We start from the raw sequence: 27,326 nt of genomic DNA, 5'->3' as shown, positions 1-27,326 counted from the left end.
ACGACCATCGCGACCATCGAAACTGCGAGCCGGAGCCTGCGGTTGAGGTTTTCAACCGCAAGGCCTGGAGTGATTTTGGCTCTATCAGTGGGCCGGCTTCTGACGGGAGGCACGCCCCCGGCACGCGCACCAAAGGGGCCGTGCTGTCAATCAACATCGACAGCACGCCCCCTTTGATCAGACACAACGAGCGAAGGAAAGTCCTTTGCTCGTTGCGTCTGGCGCATGCGCACAACGGAGCTCCCTCCGTCGTGCACATGCTCAGTGCAGACCATCGACCCACTTGCGAGCGGACAGCCGCTTGTGAGTGGGTCTGAATCAGGCCCTAAGACCGCTGGGGTCTTATCGTCTGATGCCGTGGACGGGTAGTAGATGCATTAGCAGTGCACTAGTAGTGTCTACTACTGTGAGGCCAGCGTACCCGTGCCATTAACACAGCTTTGGGGAGATAGGCGCTCCCACGGCTGCTCCTCCCCCAACCCAGATGCAACTTCCTGTGGGAATTCCCACATCTGGTTTGTTATTTCTGACCACCTCGTGTACTGAGATGCTCACAGTCCACTTATGGTGCTCTGCTGAAAGTGGTTGGTTCTCAAGGTTTGGGTCAGTCTCCCTGTATACCTCTCCCTTGGGTCAGGTATATAGTGCTCTATATCCTACCATGCCCCCGGGGTTTAGTCAGTTGATTCAGAGTCCATTTGCATTTGCATTTGAATTTATATATGCATTGTATGTGACTTTAATGCTGTGCAGCACAGCCAATGCGATATGTCGGTAAACGCCAACGTTCACCGACATAATTGCGGGTACACACTGCCCGACGGGCAGCAGATACATTGGCCGATCAATTGATTGGCCAATTTATCTGTCAGTGTGTGCCTGGCTTAAGACCCTTCTGTGCTTTATATCCCTTCTTATTCGGGTCTTCAATGGAATTATTAGTCCATCATGAGGTAGGTGTCCTGCATAATTGCCCGCTGATTATTGTGTTTAACTCCCAAACAGAAATTTGACTGTCCACTGCCTCCCCTATCATTATACTTTAGTGGGATCTAGTGTGGATAGCTGTATTTTTCCCTTCAGTTGAAAGAGCTATGTGAACATACCCGAAAGTTTATTTAATATTACCAGAATCATGTTAATTAAAGGAAGGGAATAGCTTCTCTCTACTTTTTTTACTGCTCACTGCTATCTGTGACTATCTGTCTCCCAAGATATGAGGTTTACTAATGTTACCTGTACAGTCCTCTTGCCTAAAGGCACACCGCTCCTCCACCTCTGGTAACAGCGTAGCAACAGCCCTCCTGCCTTCAGACTGCAGACCTCTCTCAACTGCCTGGGAAGTCATCTGCTCAGGCATTTATTCTAAGTACCGCGCACACAGCCTGCAGCGTGAGCCCAATCGGTTTGCGCCAGAGTGTCACGAGTCAGTCAAAGCAACAAACTCCCCCAAATCCTCCCCACACAACCAATATATCAATTATGTAAGGAAATATTACACTGAATGTACAAATAAAAGTGAAAACACTCTTACAAATATACTGTATCCATATAAATAAATATAGAACATGGTATAAATATCTCAACTATAATATTTAATATTAAAGGGGGTTATATAATGCCCCCATGTGTGATTCATCAAGATTTAAATTGGGAAGGGCCATTCCACATTAAATAATATTTCTGAATAGAGGTGTGATCTTAATGATTGCTCTTTACTCTTTGATGCTAAGAAAGAAATATATGTATTGATTTTTGTTAAAGATTTGCCCAGGAATATAAATAGGGGCATGTTGCAACGAGTACAAAAATGTTGGCAAAGCTAAAATATTATTCAGGTTACCGCTAGCTGTCATGGTGAGGGAGCGTTTGTTCCAGGAATGCCTTTTGGTATTGAGTTAATCAATAAGGGGTTAATGTTAAGCAAAGCAAAATTTGACATATTATAAGCAATGTAGATACCTACATTTTTAAATTTTTTGGATTCATTTTAATGAGTGTTGTAATTACTATTTTAGAAATATCATAATGGAATAAGGAAATGTTTTATTTGTACCAGGGGTATAACTAGGTATTTGAAGACACCATAGCAAAAATTTGTAAGAGGCCCTATGTACCACACAATGGTGAAAAAAAATAAGACTTATGGTAGACTTACCTTTGTTAACTATTTTTCTTCGAGGTTCATAGGGTCCACAGGGATAACATGGGGTATGTAGTTGGAGTAATCCATTGCACCAAACAGCTAAAGCTTTCAAGCTTCCAGCATGCACAGGACCTTCTCCCTATATGCCCCGCCCCCAGCCACTGGTATTTGTAAACAAGCCTAACAGTAAGAGACAGAAAGTGGAGAAGGAAGTACAATGTACAAACTCTCAGAAAACAAAGAGGGAATCAGTGACAAAAACGAAAGGAACAGAGCCCAACTGAGGCCAGGTGCGTCAGGGTAGGTGCCCTGTGGAGCCTATGAACCTTGAAGAAAAGAGTTAACAAAGGTAAGTCTACCATAACTTATTTTCTTCCTAAAGCAGTTCTCTTAAGGATGGGGATGCTCCTGAGCAGAGAGGAGAATCCGCCGCCCAAAGGAAGCGTCCTGGGAGGCAAAAGTATCAAATGAATAGAATTTGATGAAAGTATGGACCGAAGACCAAGTCGCCGCCTTGCACAACTGTTCTGCAGAGGCGCCATGTATAAACGCCCATGATGGTCCCACAGATGTCAGAGGTCCTTTCTCCAACTTGAATCTAGCAACAACCATGACCACAAAGTGTAAAGCTGCATACACACGTAAAGATTTTCTGTCCAACCATCCAACTAGTTGATTGGTTGGAATGAAAATCTGGTAAGGCATGAAAGCAAATAACAATCAGCAATTTGCTCCGAAACGCCGGAAAATGGACAAAAACTGTTGTTTGAACAAATTGTTTAGATCAAACATTTAACAAACTTGTCTGACGACCATTTTCATCTGTTTTCTGGCATTTAGGAGCAAATTGCTGATCATGATCTACTCCCATACGTTACCAGATTTTCATTCCAACCAATCAACCATTTTTATGATTGGACAGAAAATCTTTACATGTGTATGCAGCTTTATTTGAAAGGTCTTTTAAAAGATATTAGGAGACCTGAAATAATAATAATGGTGGTAGACAGAACATGACATTGTTAGTAGTACTCACTTTTTTTAAAATCTTTATTGACTAACATTTCATATCTTGTACAATTTGTATTCAATATTACATACATACATATTATATATAAAAAAAAGAAGAGAACAGTCACAATTTATGCATGGTTTCAATGGTTTCATATTAATATATTAACCCTTAAAAATTCAATCTATCCCTTTTTCTCTGTTAACTATTATCCATCCGTTCCCTTTCATTCCATCTAATTAAGGAGAAACAATCCCTAATTCTAGTCTGTATTGGTGTAGATAGGGTTTGACTATCCCTCCCATGTTTCAAAAAAACTTTCTCGACGTTTTTCCTTCTGGAGGGACGCCTCCAGCCACTCCCTCATGAAAATGTAGTATAGCTTATCTAGAAAAAGAGACATCGGGGTCTTGCAGGTTGGGTCCACATTTGCAAATTTGATTTTTTTTTTGCCGCAGCAGAAACTGCTAGGAGTATTTTTCAACTTCCTGATGTATATTCCCTCTCCTGGGACATTGTACTAAATATGGCCCACTCTGCATTAATCAAAAAATCCTTTTCCACATATAACTTTATAAATCCCCCTACTCTTCTCCAAAACCTCTTAATGCTCGCGCACTCCCAGAAACAATGTGCTAGGTCGGCTCTTCCCAGCCCGAAATTTTACACAACTGCATGAGTTTGATATTCCCATCTCCCTACGTCTCAGTGGGGTTAAATAAGCTCTATGATAAATTTTAAAGAACATCTACGAATATGTCGGTATCGGTAACAGTTTGGACACCTTATTAAGTGCATTGTATAGAACCTCCACCGACATAGCCGGAAACTTCTCCTTCCAACTGCCAATACATGTTGTTGTCTCCTTGGTCTCTACTATGTCTCTTACAAATGAGTAATACCATGATATCGCCTTTCGTTCCAGACCCTTCTGTAATAGGAGTTTGTCTAATCTGTTGTTCCAATCTCCCTCCCCCAGTATTTGGATTACACTCCATGCATAATGTTGTGCTTGTGTAAATGCGAGGTTCTGAGTGATAATTTCTTATTTGCATTTGCATAAGTTTTTATTTTTTTATTCTGCGTATCTATCAGTTGTCCTACCCTCAGCAGACCCTCCCTTTTCCACCAGGTAAAAGGATATGATGCTTTCCCCTCTTAGAAATGTAAATTCCCTATGAACGGCAAATGTAAAGATACATTAGATTGTATCTTCAATCTATTAGGTAACATCTGCCAAGCTTTCCTAGTGGACATTAATAATGGGTTTTTACATGATTTCCGATCTATCTCCTCCTCTTTGGCGTGGAGGAATGCTACCAATCCCATATGTGTGGAAAATGAAACTTCCATTGAAGGATTAGCAAATCTATCTTTATCCCACAGCCAATCTTTAATGTAACGTTATTGTGCTGAGAGACTATACCCCTCTAAATTTGGTAAGTTCTTTCCTCCTCTATTTACAGGTTGTTATAACTAGGATATACTGATCCTTGCTTTTTTCCCTTCCCAGATAAATCTTCCAAATAGACTATATTTTATCCACGTCACCGGCAATAACTGCATTGGATACAATAAACGAGGGAAAGAAACCATTTTGATCAGATTAATGCACCCCGGTAGAGAGATAGGGAGATTTTTCCATTTCCTCTTTTCTTTTTCACATGCCATAATAGCTGGTTTATATTTATATTATATAGGGAGTTTAGATCTTTCTGGAGTTTTACCCCTAAGTATGTAATAAAGTTTGAAGACCATCTTATCGGTGAGTCTCTCACCCATGCTAGTTTTCTACAGCCCAGCTTCAAATACATAGCTACTGATTTCCATTTATAAGAAGGGATGATTATGGTGATTCGTATAAAATTTATGAATTTCTCCCCAAATTCTCTAATATTCAACAGTTCATCTAGGAATGACCATGATATGTTGTCAAATGCCTTATTTGCCTCTAGGCTCAATAAAATGCCATATTCGGGACCCCCCTCTTGTGCCTGTGCTATAGCAGCAATAGCTGTTCTTATCCCCTTCTCCGCATGTCTTTCAGGGACAAATCCCAACTGGTGGTCAGTCATTAACTCAGTACACATTGACTTTAGTCTGCTTGCCATAATTTTGGCCATGAGCTTACAGTCTAAGTTCAACAGTGATATTGGTCGGTAGGATGCCTCCAACTGAGGCTCTTTTCCAGATTTTAATATCAGTGTTTTTTAAGTGCTGCATTAAATGTTGGATATTTGGGACTATTTTTATGTATACACTGAAAAAGGTCCACTAAAGGTTGGAGTGATTTCCTACTGGAGTAATTTAAAATACTCTGATGATAGACCATCTGGTCCAGGAGATTTCCTCAGTTTTAAAGAGGATAGTTTGCGCTGAATCTCCTCCTGAGTAATCTCTGTGTTAAGCAGTTCTTTTTGTATCTGAGATAATTTCGGAAGTTTTGCTTTCTCTATTAAATCTTTCATCATAGGGACATCTTGGGGGGTGGAAGAATAAAGCATTGAATAGTAGTCATGAAATATCTGTGTTATTTCTTAATTTTTTGTGTATATCCTCCCATTTTCTAAATCTTTAATTGATGTTATACTATTCTTTTCTTTATGGGGCCTAGCCAAAGCAGCTAGCAATCACCCTGATCTATTTCCCCATCTATAGTATCGATTTTTGGAGGAATCTAATGATTCCATCTCTCTCCTCTCCAGTCTATCCTTAATGCTGCTGCACGGCTTATCTTCCTCTCAAAACGCTCTACATCTGCCTCCCCTCTCCTACAAGCTCTCCACTGGCTCCCCTTCCCTTTTAGAACCCAATTTAAGGTTCTCACGCTCACTCACAAAGCCCTCACCCAATCTTCTCCCATATACATCTCTGATCTCATCTCCCTTCACGCTCCTCTCCGCCCTCTTCGCTCAATTAATGCACGCCGCCTTTCATGCCAGCTGATTACTTCCTCCCACTCCCGCCTCCAAGATTTTGCCCCCACTGCTCCCCACCTCTGGAACTCTCTCCCACTCCCCATCAGACTCTCCACCTGTTTGCAATCCTTCAAACGGGCTCTCAAGACCCACGACTTCATCAAAGCCTTCCAGCTATCATTCTAACTCCTTGCTACATGCTCCTTCCTCCCCATCTACCCCATCTGTGTCAACCCAGTTTGTCTTCCCCCACCTTTTTAGATTGTAAGCTCTCACGAGCAGGGCCATCTACCCTTTTGTGCTTCTCCTTACTATAGTGTAATTTACTTCTTACTCACCACTAGGGCACCTAACACTTGGTTGCTTATGCTCTGTTGCTTATCTGGGTGATATGGTCGCTAATGTAGCAATATATATTATCCATGTCCTGTATTGTATTGTTCTGTAAGTCACTTGTATACAATTTGTTTTTGTACTTTGTAAAGCGCTGCGGAACACTTGTGGCGCCATATAAATAAATTATAATAATAATAATAATAATAATAATAATAATGCCTTTGCCTGAGATAACAGATAGCTTTAAAGCAATTGTCTGTTTTGTTTATATGCTTCGAAAGTATTGTCTGATGCATTAGATATAATGGGGCCCATTTATTAATGATCGCATTTTGCAATGCGATCAGGGCATGCAGTACCACCCATGATCGCATTGCAAAATGCGATCATAGCGGCCGAATGTATGATCTGGCACATGCAGGGTGACGGGCTCCGAAAGGAGCGCTTTCCTGCGATGTGGCCGTAGGCTGCTGCACATGCGTAGATCCCTCCGCCGGCTGACATGCGGTAAGTCCCCATAGGCTACAGTGGCTAACACTATCTTCAGATGGCGTTAGCTGCTGATGCCAATATCGGGAATGCTTCGCATTCCCAATATTGATTCATTTGGCAGCATCACATCCCATTTAGAAACCTACGAGGGAGGCGTCTGCCAGCGGAAATGGAGGGATCGCAGCAGGTATCGGAGATACCTGCTGCGGTCCCTCCTTCGTACATCCGGGGGATACTTAGTATTTGAGGTAAACTCCCGAAAACAGGTGTTTTCTGGGAATGTACCTCAAATTCCCTTTTATAAATGGGCCCCAATTTCTCTATAGCTCTCTGCTACACTTACTCTAAAGCTCTCATATTTTTGCTTATTTTTTTTTAGATTTACTAAAGGCAAAAATCGAATGTAAAATTGAATATAACACCAAATCCCGTTCAAAATGGAATATGGCCCTCATTCAGACCCACTCGCGAGCGGCTGTCCGCTCGCAAGTTGGTCAATGGTCCCCACTGCGCATGCGCACGACGGAGGGAGCTCCGTCGTGCGCATGCGCGAGACCCGACGAGCGAAGGACTTTCCTTCGCTCGGAGTGTCTCATCAAAGGGGGCGTGCTGTCGATGGTGACTTACAGCACGCCCCCTTTGGTGGGCGTGCCGGGGGCGTGCCTGCCAGACATAAGGGAACGCCTACCGTCTGAAGCCGGCCCCACTGACATCACTAGTGATGTCAGTGGGAGTGATTTTGGCTCAGATAGAGCCAAAATCACTCCTGGCCTTGCGGTTGACAAACCCAACCGCAGGCTTTTGCTCGCAGTTTCGATGGTCGCGATGGTCAAGACCATCGCGACCATCATCCTGCACGCTCGTATATGCTGTGTGTGGTGACCCACAGCTATACGAGCGTCCAGGAGGACGCTCCATATTAATGGAGGTGGGCCATGATTCAGAGCGAGCGCTCTGGTCAGAGCGTCCGGCTCTGAATCAGGGCCTATCTCCAAAACATCTGTACTTTTTCATAGACAAACATAGGGTCCCCTGACTTACTAACATTCGTTTAGAAAATCAAACACAAATCCCACACAAAATTGAACACAAAATCCCCAAAATAATAGACCAATAACATACAGGCTAAACAGCATTCTGGTTGTATCTTAATTGTGCTCCTCAGGACCATAACTAGACTTTTTGGTGCCCTGCGCCAGAGAGAGCATTGGCACCCCCCTCCCCTTCATTTTTTTAAATAGGGACATAAGCATCATGGGGAAGGGCCAGGGAAGAGTTAGGGGCAGCCAGGAGATGCTGGGGATAAAAGAAGAGGAAGCTACAAGTGAGAATGATAATAAACAGGAAAATTGACAGGCCCAAAAAGCGCCCCCTGCCATGGCACTGGTTGCACCTCCATACTTACGGCCCTGGTGCTCCTTATAAAAGTGCTGCCCTATGGCTGTCGGAATAATGGTTAATCCAGGATATACAATGCTGGCAACTTTCCTACAGTATGCAAATCACCTGGTTGAGAGTGCCCAAGAGCCTGAAGCAGAGGAACAACAGCAGCTTATTAAGGTACTGCAGAGCCTATGCGGGCCTAGGTTCTTCCATGGGTGGTTAAACCTCTATACCTTGTCTGCTGGCGAGGTCATACAGATGTTTCACCTCAACCGTTCCAAACTTATGATGCTGTATGACCTCGTCAAGTGTCAACTTGAGCCAGGCTTTGCACGGTCACGTGCCTTTATCAGTACTGCACAAGCTGCTGTGTGCTCTGCATTTTTTCGCCACTGGCTCCTTTCAGTCAGTGTCTGGGAGAGTGTTAGACTACCTTTTGCAGGCGTATCTCGCCAGTTATGGCTGCACTGACACCCCTCTGCAACACCTATATCTGCTTTTCCAGCTAGTAGTCACAGTGGCATGAAAGAGTAGCTTTCTATAGTCTCTCAGACATGCTTAATGTCCTGGGAGCTATAGATTGCACACACAGTGGGCTGAGACCACCCAGGAATACTGCACACCTCGACATTAATCATCGTGATGCATATTCTATGAATGTGCAGGTGGTCTGTGATGCAAAACAAAAAATCATGAGTGTTGTAACTGGCTATCCTGGTTCGTGTCACGATGTCTACATCCTCAGTAATTCTTCCATCTCTGCAAAGTTCAAGATGCGACAAATGCCAGAGGGATGGTTGCTGGGTAAGTCACCTGTATATGTTAAGTGACCAGCTAACTGCACTTGCTAATATATGTTACATTTGTGTTTTTCTTTTTGTTTTGCCAGATTGTGGCTCTTCCACAGAATCAGATTCCTGGCCCCCTGCCTCCTCCTGAACACTTTGAGCAAACGCTGGTTCCCTCTCCTCTACAGAAGGCATTCTCACAACCACAGCCCTCTCCTCCGCCTCCCTCTGCTCTCTTGCCCTACTCCTACCAGCCACCATAACATGGTTCCAAAATAATTCTCATTCTAGACTATCAAAATCCTATCACTCTAAATTGAATAACCCTTTTTCTGCTGTAAAAACTCTGCTTTATCCTCAAAACTCCCTTTTACTTACACTTTGCAAAGGTGTCTTATACTCACTCCCACCGCTGTGCCAGCTGACTGTCTCCTCCTGGAAGAGGCAGCCAGATTGTCGGCAAGCCTGAGGTGTCTGCCAGGGATTTTAGTAACCATTTTTTGCTATATATATTGCTTGTGGTATATTTATACCAATAGTAATACATGAGGAAGTCTGGAATTCTATTTTGTTTTCAATTTTAAGTTTGATTTTGAAAAGGACAAATAAGAAACCGCTAGTCAGAGAACGGGACCCGGGTCGCATCAACCTGGGTTACTTGTTCACACTGCTTCACGAGCCGGGTTGAACTCGCATTTAACCCTGCTCGTGACCAGGGTTGAAATGCCAAGTCACTCGACCTGGCTTATTTCAACCCTGCCCTTTCACACAGCACAATAACCCGGGTTGCTGCACACTCACATGCAAAAGACCGGGTTATTGCTGGCAGTGGAAAAGGAGTATAAGTAGATCTTTGAACTCTGACTAGGGGAAATAGCAGGTTTGTAAATTTTGGTGACAGTGCATCACTAATGTTGGGCATACGCTATATAATTATCTGACCGATCTGCTGAATATCTGCAGATTGGGCAGATATTTGTACAGTGTATTGCCCTGACCGACCACAAATTATCGGTCTGGAGATGCTGATATTATCCAGTATGCACAAAATAATTGATAATTAGTCGGCCGCATCTGACAGTGCATGCACTGCCGCGGTCAGCCGTCCGAGATCTTCCTTGTTCCTTCACAGGCAGGAACGGGGAAATGTTTCCTCCTCTGTGAAGGAATGCAGATATTGCGGCCATACACTGTGAAATATCTCACATGTGAGTTTGGGAGTGAACAACAAGTTCCATTATGCCCGGACATTAAGAGCCTGCTGGCACCTGTAGTCCGTGTGTAAAGAAAATATTAAAATAACCATGGTACTCGTATACAGAATGTGGTAATCCATTATTTAAAAAAAAAAAAAAAAAACACAGCAACACAAATTAACTACTAGTCAAATACTTGGATGGCGTCTTCTTCATTACATGTAGGCATCCAGTGCTCTTGTTAAAATGTTAAAAATGAGCGGCACCCCACAGACACGCACTATACAGTGCCAAACCTTCTTGAAAGTTGAGTGCACAAATGGTGACCAGTCTATTATCCTGAATTCACATTTAGGGGTATATTTACTAAAGTGTGGACTTTTAGTAGTGGAGATGTTGCCCATAGCAGATTCTAGCTATTATCTTCTAGAAGGTGCTAAATAAATGTTAAGTAGAATCTGTTTGGTTACTATGGGCAACATCTCCACTTCTAAAAATCCGCACTTTAGTAAATATACCCAGAACGGTGCGTACACACGTAGCGATATAAATGAACGATTTGAATGATAACAATATCATTCATATCGTTATCATTCAAATCATTAATTTTTTGTCCCCACATACTCATCAATGACCAGCGATGCGTGGCCACATATGGAAGATAGCGATATCGTCCATCGGGTGTGCGTGCAAGCCACCCTGTTCGATATCGAACAGATTTCTATAGGGACCCGCAATCGTTGATCGCGGGTTGCTATAGTCGTTGGTAAGTTGGTGGTGTGCTGGATGATCGATATCGATCATCCAGCACACCAGGAAGGGTACAGGATGATCAGCCAGCGATATCGTATCGCTGGCTGATCTCTCCGTGTGTACGGAGCATTGGGGTGACATACAATTAAGGGTGGAACCTTTCATAATGTTTGGCTGTGCACATTGCAGGAGGAAAGTCTTGCTTGCCTTTGCTCGCGAGTGAGTTTTTTGTGATGGATAACCTGCATAGTTTTAGCGAGCAAGGTTCCAAGGCCATGATTCAGACCCACTCGCAAGCGGCTGTCCGCTCGCAAGTGGGTCGATGGTCTGCACTGAGCATGCGCACGACGGAGGGAGCTCCGTCGTGCGCATGCGCCAGACTAGTGATGTCAGTGGGAGTGATTTTGGCTCTGATAGAGCCAAAATTACTCCGGGGCTTGCGGTTGAAAACCTCAACCGCAGGCTCCGGCTCGCAGTTTCGATGATCGCGATGGTCAAGACCATCGCGGCCATCAAACTGCACGCTCGTATAGGCTGTGGGTGGTGACCCACAGCTATATGAGCGTCCAGGAGGACGCTCCATTTTTATGGAGGGCGGCCCTCATTCAGAGCGTGCGCTCTGCTCAGAGCGTACGGCTCTGAATGAGGGCCCAAATCTCCCCCTTAGAGTGCATTTGTTTGTGTATAACATGCTATTTGCAATATCAAGGTATCTCAGTCTTGCAGAATGTTTAAAACGTCTTTTAATGTAGTATCCCTCCTCCTCAGTATGTGACATAGTTTTACTATTCTGAGATGAAAATGTACATTACAGAAAAGTCAGGTACTGTATATATGGGACAAGAGTGTATCTTCAGCTCTAGGGCCTGACGGAACTAAAACTCTAGAGCCTTAACAACTGCATACGTCATGGCAGTCTCAGGCTTTGACATGCCTCTGAAATGGTCACAACATGTCTACATTTGAGTCGCCCACCCCCCATTACCTCACACAAACGGTCCCTGACTGTCATTCACTTTGAGAATAAATTCTCTCTTTGGCTGCCATTGCAAGACCTTCATGGTACATGCACAGTGCTACTCTGATACATGCACAGAAGAAACAACATTGGTCATTTGTGAAATCATCGGCTCTACGTCCCTCCCGGAATCAGGCCCTTATTGCAGTGATGCACGCATCTCCATATGCGGATGCCTCTGCATGGGTTTTGAGTGCATTTTAATGAGTGGACATAGGCTGAATAAAGGAGGCAGCCGAGAGGGGATGTATGAGACCAGCGGAATCCCGGCAAGGGATTTAACATAGGCATCTAAATACTGTACCGATGCCTATGTAAATCCCAACGCCGAGGACGCCAGCCTGAATGAAGGTAAGTCTGGGGTGCCCTTAGCGTTAGCCGTGAGGGGGAGGGTTAGGAATCGGGGCTCTAGCGGGGTTAGCGTTAGGTATGGGGGGGATTAGGGTTAGGCATCCCTAGGGGGGTGGGTTAGGTTTAGGCACCACCGTGGGAAGGTTAGGATTAGGCACCCCCCAGGAGGGTTAGGTTTAGAGTGCGGGGAGGGAGGGTTAGGTTTAGGCACCCCCGGGGGGAATTTAGGGTTAAGCACCACCCTGGGAAATTAGGGTTAGGTACCCCTAAGGGAGGGTTAGGGGGGAGAGGGGAAGATTAGGTAACCTGACGCTGTTGGGATTTCATCCTCTCTGCCTGACCCTAAACAGCCGCCAGCATTTCAATCCCATTCTGCTGAGAGTTCTATATTAAGATGTTTCTCCCGCAAGGCCACCCTGTAATATAGCCACAATGAACTCAAGGCTCACAGAAGTCAATGTGAATAGGTTGAGACCAGTTGATGTGGCTCTCTTATCCACACTGGGAATCGTAGGAGGCTTGTAGGTAGGACAAGCAGAGAGGGAATGACATGAGTCCTATAGCCAGTGGGTTTGTCAGATACAGCCTCCAGGAACCGAACAGATCTCCTTATTTCTCCTCAATGGGTTGCAACTATTCAACTGCAAAATTGTTTCTTGTTAATGGATTACTATTCAGTATTTATGCCTCCTTTTTAATTGTTTTGCTTATATTGCATTTTGGACAGTGCTGACTGTCTCCTTATGATTCCTTAAGTTACATCATAATTGGTGACTTTTGACATATGACATGTAGTTGAAATAAATGTACATTACTCAACAAGATCAGTACTCCCCAGTTGTTTCTTATAGGACTTTAGCACCTCGTTGTAATGGTGGACTTTAAAGAATGTGACCTTCCACAGTATCAATATTTGGAGAGGGTGAATATCAATCTGAGTATATTGAACTTTGCCAACTGAGCAGAGATAAGACAGAGCACTCATTGTCCTTGTCAGTTTACAATGGATAGAACATTCTTCTGCAAGAATAATTTATCCTTATTACCTGACAGACACCTTTTGCTCTCCAGAGAAGAATGTCTCAGCTCTCCACTACTGAAGCCTTCTGCTGATCAAACATTCCTAAATCCTCACTCCAGACTTCAAGATATCTCTTCCATTAAAGGATCTCTCTATTTTCACTATACAAATATTTATTTAAAATGCTTAGACAATGATGTTATTGCAACACATAATCCACTACCTGTGTTCTGTTGTATGTTAGATAGACTCTCTGATTTAGAGATGGCATAATTCCAACTGTGGTCTGCATAAATCGTTTTTTGTTTTGATACATTTTGTTTTAATAGGTCTCTTAGATTTGGACCTACATACTTCTCTCAGATTTTCGACCTACATTAATTTAATCTGTTGGAGTACATGGTATATAAGACACACCACCAGCCATGTGATTTATTCAGTACTTCTTGTGTTTCAAATAAACAGTGCCAGACTATCACTAAACAGTAGTTCTGGCATAGCAATTCAATTCAATTTCCGGACAATGTAACGGTGTTGAAACGCTAGTAATGGCATACCAATTCACTCTATAATTGCGTAATTGTGTTCACAGCCCCACAGGGCTGCATATTACAATACACAATATCAAGGCTCTTGTAAGTACGGCACAGGAATGCACTACATCACATGCATCTTCAGCAATTGAATCAACCCAAAAATTCTACATTCCTACATGTAGGCAGGGCCCAAAAGTATTGAGCACATTACGTAAAATAAATATATCCCGCCCCCCAGTTTTGCCACTTCAGCCTATTTAAAAAATATTTTCCCTTTATACATCCACTTTAGGTGGGTTCATCAGCTCTTTTGGCCTCCAAAATGATCTCTATGCTGATGATGCTCAGATCTACCTCTCCTCACCTGACATCTCCCCCTCTCTCCTCATTCGTATCTCCAACTAGCCATTTTCTCTTGGATAACTCAGCACTTTCTCAAACTTAACATGACTAAAACTGAGCTGATAATCTGCTCACCATGCAGAATTATCTCACCTTGCACAATTTCACTATCTATTGACAGCACCACCATCTCCTCTAGCCAGCATGTGCGTTGTCTTGGAGTTATTCTTGACTCCTCCCTCTCCTTCAAACCACACATTTGGTACCTCTCACAGTCCTGCCATTTCATCTCAAAAATATCTCCAGGATCAGACCCTTTCTCACTCTGGAGGCAACTAAGGGTGCTATGTACTAAAACTTGGATAGAGATAAAGTGGACGGAAATAAAGTACCAACCAATCAGCTGTTACTAACTGTCACTTTAGAGGCTGTGTTTGAAAAATGACAGTTAGGAGCTGATTGGTTGGTACTTTATCTCTGTCCACTTTACCTCTCTCCAAGGCTTAGTACATAGACCCCTAAGACCCTTATCCACTCACTGGTCATCTCCCTACGGGACTATTGTAACTTCCCTTTATCTGGTCTTCCTGACTCCTACTTCTCTCTACTCCACTCTTCCCTCAATGCTGCTGCCCGGATCATCTTCCTCTTCAAACATACTACATCTGCCTCCCCTCTCCTACAAACTCTGCCTGTACACTTCGGTCAACAAATGCATGCCACCTCTCCACCCAACTGATTACTTCCTCCAACTCTTGCCTCCAAGACTTTGCCCATGCTGCACCTTTCCTCTATAACTCTACCCCTCTCCCTATCAGGCTCTCCACCTCACTACAAAACTTCAAACTAGATCTCAAGGCCCACTTCTCTATCAAAGCCATCCAGCTCTCATCCTAACCCACTGTCCCATGGTCCTTGCTCACTGCTTACCCCATCTGTGTCACCCCTGTCTTTCTGCCCATCCCCTTTAAAATGTAAACTCTCACAAGCAGGACCCTCTTCTCTCATGTGGTTTACCTTAACTCACTTATATCATCATCACCTCCCCACTGCCTATAACCACACCTATCCCTTGGGTATTATGACTGCTGAAGTAGCAATGTTTATAGTCCATGTCCATTTCCTCTAATGTTCTGTACAGTAAATGATTTTGTTCTTGTTTTGTTCCACCTGTTCTGTCTATGTACCTTGTAAGGCACTGCAGACCCTTTGTGGTGCCACATAAATAAATGATAATAATAATCAGGGACACATGACTTCAAGTCTCCATTTCACCTGGTTTTAACCAGCCACAGACTCTGTGTAATTCATACAGGGCTGTAACAGGGCTTTTCTGTGCCCTGTGCTGGCCATGCCCCCTGAGAGCATGATGTCACATGGAGGGGCGGGGCCAGCAGCGTGGGTAATTGCAGCACTGACCAAAGCATCCTCAGGAATAGCTGGGGAAGCATCACTGTGTCTTTTCTTGCTGCTGCTGACTGTGCTCCATCTCTAAACACTACAGTGCACTTCCTGGTCACATAACACATCCAAGGTGTCAATTAGTGCTCAAGGCACTCCTCTTCATACTCAGAGGCATGCCTCTATTAGCTCTCTTTCTGGGCAGCTTACTGCCCTGGTGTGGCCCTGCCCCCAGCTCTGCAAGCAGTGGCGAGGCTTAGCTGTTGCTCCACAAAGCTAGTGAGTGTTAACTATAATAATGATTACAATAAACAAAGAAGATGTTTATAAGTTACAAATATCTTGTTTGTATTCTAATAATTTTTATATTAAATCTCGGGGAGGTTCTGCCTATTATTATTATCCCTGCTCTGGGGGACTGTAAGAGCTGTAGGGTGCATGTCTGGAGTGTCGAGAGGAAGCTCCCTCTGGAGCATTGCAGTAGCGATTCTGGTTGCAGGGTGCCGTTCCACTCACCCCTAGTTATGACACTGAATTAATGTGACCTGATTAAAGGGATGATCTGGGAAACCTAGCAATCATGGATTGTGAGACTGTAGCATTTTAACCTTTGATTGAATGTGTGTTTTCCTACACTTCCTGCCTTGCTTCTGGGAGACACAGAGCCTAGGTATGAAAACACAGGGTAAGCAGATCATGGTGAAAAGTGAATAGTGTTTGTGTATGTATCTCGGATTACCCTGTCTCTGTTTAATGGGAGGAGCGAGGTTTGATGGCCTTTTTCATGTCACAACTCCACCCACTGTGTGGCAGATAATTGTTCCTGGGAGCTTTCCTTAGTTAATGAGTCTCCAGGAAATGCGGAATTTGATCCATGAAGAATTGACTGGTTTGTTATTTCACAGGCTGTTGTACTTCTTCTGTATGTTCAAATATTAAAGAGATTAAAAAAAATCAGTTACAAACACAATTAAAATGTAGTTCTACTTATTGTTGCTGAAACCGAACCTTGTAGAACTAAAGCCGCATACTCATGGTACTATATGTAGCCGGCGATGCGACCTGCGATGCGACGGCCAACATATCGGGCGGTCCCCACACACGGAGTGATCCAGTGCCCGACCACCCGATATGCCGACCCCCCCCCCCCCGCATAGCGCTGCATTATTATTATTATTATTATTATTATCCTTTATTTATATTGGCGCCACAAGTGTTCTGCAGCGCCTTACATAGTACATAGAACTAGTAAGTGAACAAGAAACAAGTAACTTACATTACATTACAGGGCAGGACAAGGACATGACTTATATACATTGCTGCAATAGCGATTAAAGCACTCACAATAAGCTGCCGGGAGTTGGCAGAGACGTGTTAGGTGCCCTTATGGGGAGTAAGGAGTAGAAGAAAATGTAAAGAGAAGCACATGAGGGAAGAGGACACTGCTCGTGAGAGCTTACATTCTAAAGAGGAGGGGTAGACAGACAGGCGTGACACAGAAGGGGAAGATAGGGAGGTAAAAGCATGAGGTGGGTTAGGATGAGTGCTGGAAGGCCTTGATGAAGTAGTGAGTCTTGAGAGACCGTTTGAAGATTTGGAGATGATCATACATCGCATCACCATATCTCTTGTGCAGCATGAAAGATCTGGAGGAGCGATGGACGACCTCATAGGAGCGCGCACTGAACGTTATCAGACCCACATACGGAATGATATAGCAGCGATATCGTTCCAATCCATCGGATTGGTCGCTATATCGCTCCGTGTGTGGGGGCCTTTACAGTTGGTATAATAGCCCAATTTTGATATACAGTAACTGTCCCTAAGGTGAATGATCTGCCATCCCAACATTAAGCAACTTTGCCCTGACTATAGGAAACGTTGGAAAGTATGTCCCGCACAGTAAGCAGGATCCACACACCCCTGCCACTGGTTAGTGTGGTAATAAGGGGTATTTCCAGGGGAGGGGAGGGGAGGGTGATTGGGGACAGCCGAGTGTTACAGGAGCAGATGCGGCCGCATAGCATGCTTGAAAATAGATACAGATTGCTACCTGTTTTCAGAGTCAAAGGTTTTTTGTGACTGCACCGACCCTACACATCTGCATATGACAGCAGCTATCACTATACGCACAGATTTGCAGCTGATCTTTATGTCTGCCTATCACTGGATAGGTCTACATGCCCAGGGCAAACATACTGTATGCTAAGTGCAAATGTCCCATTGCTGTCCATTTACACATATTTAGCTGCAAGTGGAGATTCAGAGTCGGACTAGCTCACCAAAGTATTGCCAGGATCTGCTGCCAGTCCGTATATGCTGGGACAGTGTTTAGAGGCACCTGGCTCTCTGCACCAGCAACTGCACATACAATCAGCATCACTGACATCACAAACAGCTGGCAATGCCAATTGATGGTGCGAGTGCAGTGAGCCGTGTGCCTCTAAACATTGTCCCGGCATACATGCCTTAAATACTCTGCCTATAAGTCAGAACAAATAAACTAATGATTTTACTTTATTATACTTTGTAGGGCACATGGAACCTCCTTCCCCCTCCCTGACATTCATAGGTTTCATTGATATTAATGCTGACACCCAGACCCAGCTGCTTTTTGTTTTGCACAGGCAGAAAAATATAGATCATTGACAATAACAATTTGAAGTGTACACACAATTTTACAAAAAAAATGATGCACTGAATAATTTAGCGAGAGCTCCAGAACTCGTATTGTCCATATCGGCTTGATTATACAGCTGTCTATGCATTAGTGCATATTTGAGGCATGAGTGACACAGTAAAGCTGGGTACACATCAGACGAAGGAACCTGGCATGCAGGCAAGTGCATACACACTTGTCGATGCCGTGTCCAAAAGAGGGACTGACGCGCAATGCTGCATTCTGTTCCAGCGGATCGTTAGTATGTCGCTAACAATCCGTGTGAGCGCACATATCATGGGTACACACTAAACGATGTACCCGATATGTCGCTCCGTCAGACGACATATCGTCTACTGTGTACCCAACTTAAGCATTCTATTGGATCATAAACATGTAACACAAAACAGTAGACAAAATAGTAAGTGTTCTATTGTATCATAAACATGAATGCTTGCGCTTTTCTCCTTTATGAAGTATGTGGCTTATGTAACAACTAAATACAGTGATTCATAACACATTTATATTTGATGTACAAAAGCAAGTGGCAGATTTATGAAGGTACGCTGAGTTTACATACCATTACTGATGAATCAAGATTAGTATTTTGCTATACAGCTTGCCAACAACAGGGAAGGCAAGGTTAGTATAAATTTAATTATATAACGACACCTTCATTATAATCCTATGTTTTGCCTCTGAACATACCACAATAAAATAAAATGCATATAAGAAAACTCAGGATGACAGGAGGACTTTTACAGTGCAGTATGTCAATATTCAAACAACTTCACTTATCTCTAGTATCAGTTTTCGGTTTATGTTACTTTCGGACAATGCTATGATAAGGAGAGTACGTTAATACTGTAACATTGTTAATAGGTGAACATATTCACAACAGTCACATGAACCAACTAAAACATTTGTTTTCATTTACTAAACTGCAGAAAACAGTTATAAGCCATTTGTTGATTGGTTGCTACAATTTAAATGTATATTTGTGGATTTCAGAAATGTTAGCAAATTACATATTTGAAGCTTTCAACCCATGATTGATAAATGGAAAGAGAGATGATTTGTCCTGGTGGGTAGGATATCTTTGCCAGATAAGTTGAGAATGTTATGTTTAGACCTCCAAAAGTTTTGGAACTTGTATATTTAAAATCAGTGAAGGTATATGGTCAGGGACTGCCAAGTCTTCCATAGTGTTCATACCAAAGCCTGGAAAACTCAAGCTCCCCCTTTATGACTGCTCTTAATAATAATAATAATCGGTATAACTATATCTATGAGATGGAGCTTATAACTAGTATACTGTGTGGCTCCTCACTATATTATATATAACATTCATTGGTCTCTTTGTTTGTCTGTCCGGTTATGCATTCAAACACCCCTGCACCGATTGGGATGAAACCAACGTGAGGTGGGTCAGTTGGATCCTGGACAGTTTTTAGGGGGTTAGGGTCCAGGTAGGACCTCCCGTTGTTGTACACTGGGCAGAACTTGACCCATGGAGCCTGTTCTGAATCTTCCACTGGATGGATTTGGATGAAAACTTCACAGAGTGATAACATTGGATCCTAGAAGACATACAAGGGGGGTTGAGGTCCCGGTCGGATCTCCCGTTGGTGTACGCTGGGCCGAATTTTGACTCGGGGAGCCTCTTCTGGGCCTTCCACTGGATGGATTTGGATGAAAACTTCAGAGGTGAAACCAATGCGAGCTGGTTAAGTTGGATCCTGGTCAGGTTTTAGGGGGTTAGAGTCCCAGTCGGACTTCCCGTTGGTGTACGCTGAGCAGAACTTTGACCCAGGGAGCCTGTTCTGGGCATTCCACTGGATGGATTTGGATAAAAACTTCACAGAGGGGTGGCAATTGGTCTGGGATGCTTAACTTAATAACTAGAAGATTTAAACCAAGGCAACACCGGGTACTTCAGCTAGTTGCTACATAAGATTTGTGATCTCTGGACTCTCCACCATGGTGTTCCTTCTCTGCTTCTATAGATCCACATTCCTCCATGTGTGAGGTTCTGTGGTCCTTCTCTGTACTCAAGAGGTTCTCTCCCAAACCCCCCATTTGTTCTTTATATATTAAAAAATCCAGACACCTCTGTCTAATTTAGATTTCTAAAGTATGTGTAGTTTTAGAGTGATGTTCTCTTTTGGGGTTTTTCCAGGTTATTCCCCCTCTCTTGACATTGCCTTCTGTATTGTTTAAAGTCTAATAAAATGTGTTTGAAAAAAAAAAAAAAATCATTGACAGGGTTTTATATAGAGGCAGCAACACTGCTGCTAGACATGAGTGCTTTATACTAGCCTCCAGAACAATGTTTTATCTGAATTCTAGCCACCAACAACAATATTAGCCTCTACAAAGGAGCTTTTAATGAATAAGCACAATAAAGGAATCTATTTTATGCTATGTTAATCAGGAAGAGGTTTCATTGTATGCAAGCCATAAGATACTATCCAAAAGAAAAGTATCTTCCCTGTAAAGTGTCACAGATGTCTGTTTTTGATGATCCATATTAGGACTGAAGCAGGAGTATAGCTGACACTAGGATTAGACCTCTGTTCATCTAGGAGTACCAGAACCAAAAGTAGCACTGGCAGGTGGGGAGAAATCCTAAGACCAAGAATACAGAGCTGGAATCCACAGATAAAAGAATCTGGAACCGATTGTGAGCTCAACCACAGAACCTGAATCTAGGAGCTGGGACTCACTACTGGGAACTCAGTTAGATACAGCCAGTATAAACTCAGAACCAAAGTACCTATGCATTACACGACTTTGTGAACAATATCGTGTAAAAAGTCATGTAATGCATAAGCTACAAACGTCCTGCGATGCGCACTCCCGAGAACAACTGTCGGAGTCTTTTGCCGTTCGAACATGCTGGTCAATTTCTGTATATTGCTAAACAACTTTAGAAAGTCGTTCAGTGGATATGCAGTGAACGACCAACGGTGAAAGGCAAATGACTTCTTTAATGAACATTCACTGCACTCATTAAAAATTTGGTCCTTGGTCTATAAAGAAATTGTTCACAAAAGTCTATCATGTTTGTGAAAGACTTTTGCATGAAAGACTTTTGTTGGAAGTCTTTGGTCTCTGGTCTTTCACAAAAAAAATATTCTATTCTAATGGATAGGCCCCTAGACCGGAAACAAGAACTCAGAGCAGAGACCAGGAATGAGGAACTCAGGACTGTTAGATGGAACAGATACACAGTCCTGGAACCTACATAAGATACATTGAACTGGAACCTGAGACTCAGAGCTAGCCCTGGCAACCAGACAACCAGAACAGGGAAACTAGTCACCCACAGCTGAGTGTGTGCTGTCAGATGGGTCAGATGAGTCTGATATAATGATGCTTGCAGGGAAACAGGCACTTTGTATAAGCGAATCACTTGCTGAGAATCAGGCACTTTGGAGAATGCAGAGTTCTTACTGTGAAACAGGCACTTGGGAGAATGCAGAGTACATGCTATGAAACACAGAAACAGAGCTGGGAGCAAGTGAAGCCTGGATCCAGGGTTCTATCCTCAGGAGAAAAAAGTGTGTTGTTTTGGCAAAGAGCTGATCTGAGGGGGAAGTTTAAAGAGGGTGCCTGATGTGTAGAAATTAATCTAGTATGCTTTCTATCTACCAGAAAATTATCCACTTAGCACATTAGCATGTGTATTTTTATACTAGTAACCAGAATTGTACCTGCTTTGTAAACTTGCCATCTGTATAGGCTTTGATTGTACAATGACTACTAGAATTACTTCTGCTGTGTATCTTAATCAATAGAATGAGCTTTAAGCTTTATACTGCTCACCAGAATGTGTTCGCAGACAAATTTTCACTGCCTCAAGCTTACCGATGGCAGAGGTGGTGAGAAATTGTCTGCTTCATCTACATGCTGCCCATACAAACATTTACTATGGGGCCCATATATGTCTACACCATACTTGCCAACTCCCTGATAGTCAGGGAGACTCCCTGAAATAGTAGCAATATCCCTGTCTCCCTGAAGAGTCTAGTAATCTCCCTGACTTCCCGAAGAAGCTGTTAAATCCCCCCAAAACCCCAGATATATATACATTCAATTGGGATCATTAGTATAATTTCCCTGCATTGGTTATAAGGCATAATGATCCCTATGGCTACATGCATTTTGGGAAAAGTATCAGTGTGTTTTCATCACCAAACAGATCTTACTATTTTTAGGCTCATTTACATTTGTATGTAAATCACTTTTATGACACGCCTCTTCAGGGGCGGATTGGGCCACCGGGAAAGCGGAAGAGTTCCCACTGGGCCGTCCCATGCACCCATCTGCCAGGCCGGACGGCTGCTGCCGCGATCGGAGCTCAGCTCAGCTCCGATCAGGCAGCTGTCAGAGCGAGGCCGGCAGCTGTAGTTAAAGTTAATGGCACGGTACAGGAGGGCTGCTGCACATGCTGACTCTGCAGCTCCTCCCATGGCCCTAGAATAGTATGTCACGGCCACACCTCCAGCTGTGACAGCCAGCAACACAGGAGCTGGTAAGTTATCAGGGACATGCAGGGTTGGAGCGAGCTAGCAAGGAGCACACAGAGTTGGGATGGGCTGCACAGGAGGACACTGGGAGGGATATGTATCAACAGTTTTTGCATTAAAAAAAGTGATAAAAATGGTTTTCGAGTATTTTTAACTAGAGATAAGTTTCGAGGAAATGTATCAATGTTTTTCGCATATTTTTTCGATTTTTTTCGATGTCTGGCGAAAGAAACATGATCGTTTCACATTTTTTGATACATATGCCCCTGGGACACTTACTCGACTGGTCATATTTTAAATGCTTTGTGCCAGCGAGTCTTTCCCCTCTGTCATTGGGGAGGATGATGGTTTTTTTTTTATTATTTTACAGTAGGAGTTGGTTGTGACGCATTTGCTCTGCTGCACGGCGCCTACCTTTCAGCTTCCCCATACAGTGTGAGACTGTGAATCGAGACACTGACTCTTCATCTGTCTTCTGCCTCTGCACAGCGGGGCTCCTCCCCTTCCTCCTTGCAGACAGTGTTACAGTACCTTCCCTCATTCCTCAGCAGAGCGGAATGTTGTTGTTCCTCCAAGTTCCAACAGCTCCCATGTGTCAGAGGTGTGCCAGTGAAGTGCTGCCTGAATGATACATAGCAAGGTAATGAGCTGTGTGGAATGCGCTGACATGTAGCATAACTGAGGGAAGTTACTGGTGAGGGAGTCAGGTATGATCATATGGTTGCTGCTATTTCCTATGTGGCTAAAGGACCTCTGTGATGTATATCCACCACGTGACCGCTGCAGGAGGCTGGACCGCTCCTGTGTTACCATCCACGTGGGCATAGAGGGGGAATAAATATTTGTGGTGAGCGCAGCGAGCCACCGTGCCCGAAGCGCAGCGAGCGTAGCGAGCCCGCAAGGGGAGACTTTTGGTCCCCCGTTAGTATCCCCTCCCCCTTTCAGGCCGGGTCACATGGGTGTGACGTCACAGGTCCATCAGCGCTGTATAGTCTAGACCTAACCATGATCATATGGGAGAGGGGTTTAATAATCTTAGCAGTTATGTTCATGAATGCCTGGCCCTGTGTACATTATATCCAACCCCTGCAATACCTTTATTATTGTACTGTATGCACCAGATGGGGGCACTGCAGAGGGACCTGTGCCCACCTCAGCTGGCAGTGCCACTGCATGTAGAACTTCATGGTCTTACCCCATTTCCAGCACTGCCTGAGTGATATGGTTGGGCATGGCTCTCTCTTCCCTCTCTCTGTCGCTTTCCTATGACTGACTGTACCTTTCTTCTGTCTGTCTCTCCTTCTGTTAGTCTCTTCCCTCTGTCTTCTCTCTTTCTGTCTCTTCCCTCTGTGTCTCTCTTCCTACTGTCCTCTCACATCCTCTGTCTGTCTCTTCCCTCTGTCTCTTTCTCCTATCTGTGTCTCTGCCAGTATTGTGTTTCTGTTGGATATATGTATTGGAGTTTTTAGGGCACTCTATCTGTGAGGGTACATGCATTTATTGACAGTATTGTGTTTCTCTTGGATATATGTATTGGAGTTTTTAGGGTACTCTGTGGGGGTACATACATTTATAGAAGAGACTTTAGTGCATACAGCCGCTTACATTGGACGACCCATACTTATTTTCAGAATAGGTAAACTGTCATCTGTCAGTGTCATACCCATTTAGTGCCAGTCGCTTAGGTGTGAGGATGTATTGCTGATGAGTATAGATGAGAGTACAGATGGGTCCTCTTACTCCTTCCGTGTTAAATAGCCCTTCTAGTAGCGCCATGCCGTGGCGTGACTCTGTATCGCTGAGCGTCTTTTCTGCAACTTTTTACCTTCAAATGCGTTTTATTTATACAACGATGCGACTAGATACTGCAAGCAGCTTTTGCTGATTAAAATGATATGCAGCGTGCCTATGTTCTCTGAGCGAGTGTGACCATAGGCATGATGCATATCATCTTAATCAGCAGAAGCTTGTAGTATTTAGTCGCATCGCTGTGTAAATAAGACGCATTTGAAGGTAAAGAGTCGCACAAAAGACGCTCTGTGCTACCAAGTTACACGGAGCTCACGTGTTGTGTGGCGCGACTTGTAGCGCGCAGAGGATAGATGTATGTGGACACATCTGTAACTGTTTCTTATTTGTGGATTTTTGTATGTACTTTAATAAATTGAGAGGAAAAAAGCTGCCTGTTATCTGTCTTTATCTCTTTGTAATGAGGATGTTAGCGATGGTCTCCAGAGCACGGTGCTCAGGGTTAAAGCATGGTGCAGCACTGCCCATCCCCTTGAACTGATGCTTATAACACAGACCATGCATAGAGCATTGTTATTACAGAAACTCCTATATCGTCAATAAGTGGCAAGAATGCACAGTAATGCCTAATGTGGGGCCAATGTATTTGTTTTATTTCTGTAGGGGCCACTGTACTTTATTTTTTTCCTGTGCAATATTTTTCGTCAGTGATGGTATCTGAGTTGCACTTTGCATACATCCTTATGGTGTTCGTACAGAGTTGCAGCACAGATTCAGATGCACACACAAGGAAGTGTATTCCCGGGCAGTTACATGGGGTTAGCTGATCAGACGTAGATGAAACACTGTATGGGCATGTTATTGGAGTGACAAGGGCATGTTGCTGAAAGTGATTGTGTACAGAGACGCTGAATTGTTCACATTGGAGGCCATGCTCGCATGATCCGCACCTAGCATAGGGATATGCAAGATTCAATGGTGCAACCGATGTTGGCGTCTAAAGATGCTCAAATTATGATTACAGCATCTGTAGACACTTAAAATGGGCATCTCAGTCCTGGCACTTTTGGATGCACGGATGTACACCAGGGAGGGGCTTTGTAGCGGCACTAAAATAAAGTCACTACCTAACTGCAGCAAAAAGCGCAAAGAAGGTCGCAACTGCGTCTAACTCAGAAGCAGGCCCTATGAGGGGGTTTCCACCCCCCCCCTCAACAGACCCAACCCCCTTGTCAGATCCCACCTCACTTGGGGCTGCATCCAGAAGTTTCCCAGGCTGGTTTTCCATACCAATCCACCCCTGCGCCTCTCAGATGTATTAGTACACGCCAACTTTAACATGCGCCATTAGGTGGTGCTTTCACAATCTCCCTGAAATGCTTTTTCAGAAGTAAGCAATAAGGAATTACACCTCTGCCCTAAACGTCATTATGTCAATTATGCATAGATTCCACATATGGCCACAACTCTTCTCTACTATCTATATTACATAACAGAGGCGCTATCATAGTAGAGAATGTCTTGGGAATCTCAACATAGCTAGCCGATATGCCGATGTTCTGGATCAGTAAAACACCAGCAAGGACTTAAATAAATAGGATAAAATATCAATCAGCAAAAAAAAAATTTAAAAAAATCATAAAATAATTTCTCCAGATATGCAATGTAAGCTCTTCTCAAAAAAAATAGATATAAACATTTAATAATCATTTCATGAGTGATAACATCCAATCATAAAAATTAGCATATGAAAACATAAAAATATGAATGCTGGATTTTGTAAACAAATATATGACATTTGGAAGGTCCTACCCAGTTGGAATTATGGAGCCACAAGTTGTGATATGCAGGGTAAATCCGGACTACCTTGTATAGGCTCCAAAAGTTTTGTCCAAAATAAATATGTTGGTAGGAAAATGCGTGTCAAGCTTCTATTGAGCTCTTTTTCAAGGTAGGAAACCCACTACTTATACCCCCTTCTGCTAGTCATTTCTTATGACAAGAAGTCCTCGAACACTTGGCTTCCGATCCGACAGTCTCCACGTGGTCCGCGAGGGCCACCAGAAGTATGTTCTGTGTAACTTTCGGTACTCGCGAGACGTCCAGCCGGAATATGCTTTGCCGGAAGTTTGTTCTCGGCAGCATTCGCCAATCGTGGTGCACGTGTTCAGGCGGTGTATTTGGTCTCTAGAGTCTACGATGGAGTTCTATTTCTTCACAGGCCAGCCATTTCTCTCATGAAGTACCACAAGTGTTATCTGCCCGGGATTTACAAAATCCAGCATTTGGATTTTTATATGTTTCATATTTGCTGATTGACATTTTATCCTATTTATTTGAGCGCCATAATTGTCAACACCGCTGTTTTACTATTCAATGTGCTTATAGAGAGTTTAGGGTCTCTCCTAGGTGTGTGACTACCACGGCAGGATCAGTACATATATTGCGCTCATAGGGGCTTCTACAACACATTTGTATTTACCAGCAGGGACTTGCCTCTCTAACTTTTTGCCTAGCAATGACTGTTACTAAATGTGGAAGATGTTAAAACAGGAATTAATGGACCACATCTGCTGTCCACAACCTGGAACTATAAAAGCCACCACCAGACTGGCAACAAGCTAAGCCAAGGCTTTCTCTCACATCAGGGACACTGGCGGTGGGAAAATTGCCTATCACCATTGCCAACCAAA

Source organism: Taudactylus pleione, unplaced genomic scaffold, assembly GCF_031769625.1.
Source record: "Taudactylus pleione unplaced genomic scaffold, aTauple2 ptg000016l, whole genome shotgun sequence".
Taxonomy (NCBI): Eukaryota; Metazoa; Chordata; class Amphibia; order Anura; family Myobatrachidae; genus Taudactylus; species Taudactylus pleione.
The sequence above is the reverse complement of the archived record's forward strand: the minus strand, read 5'-3'. Positions refer to the sequence as shown.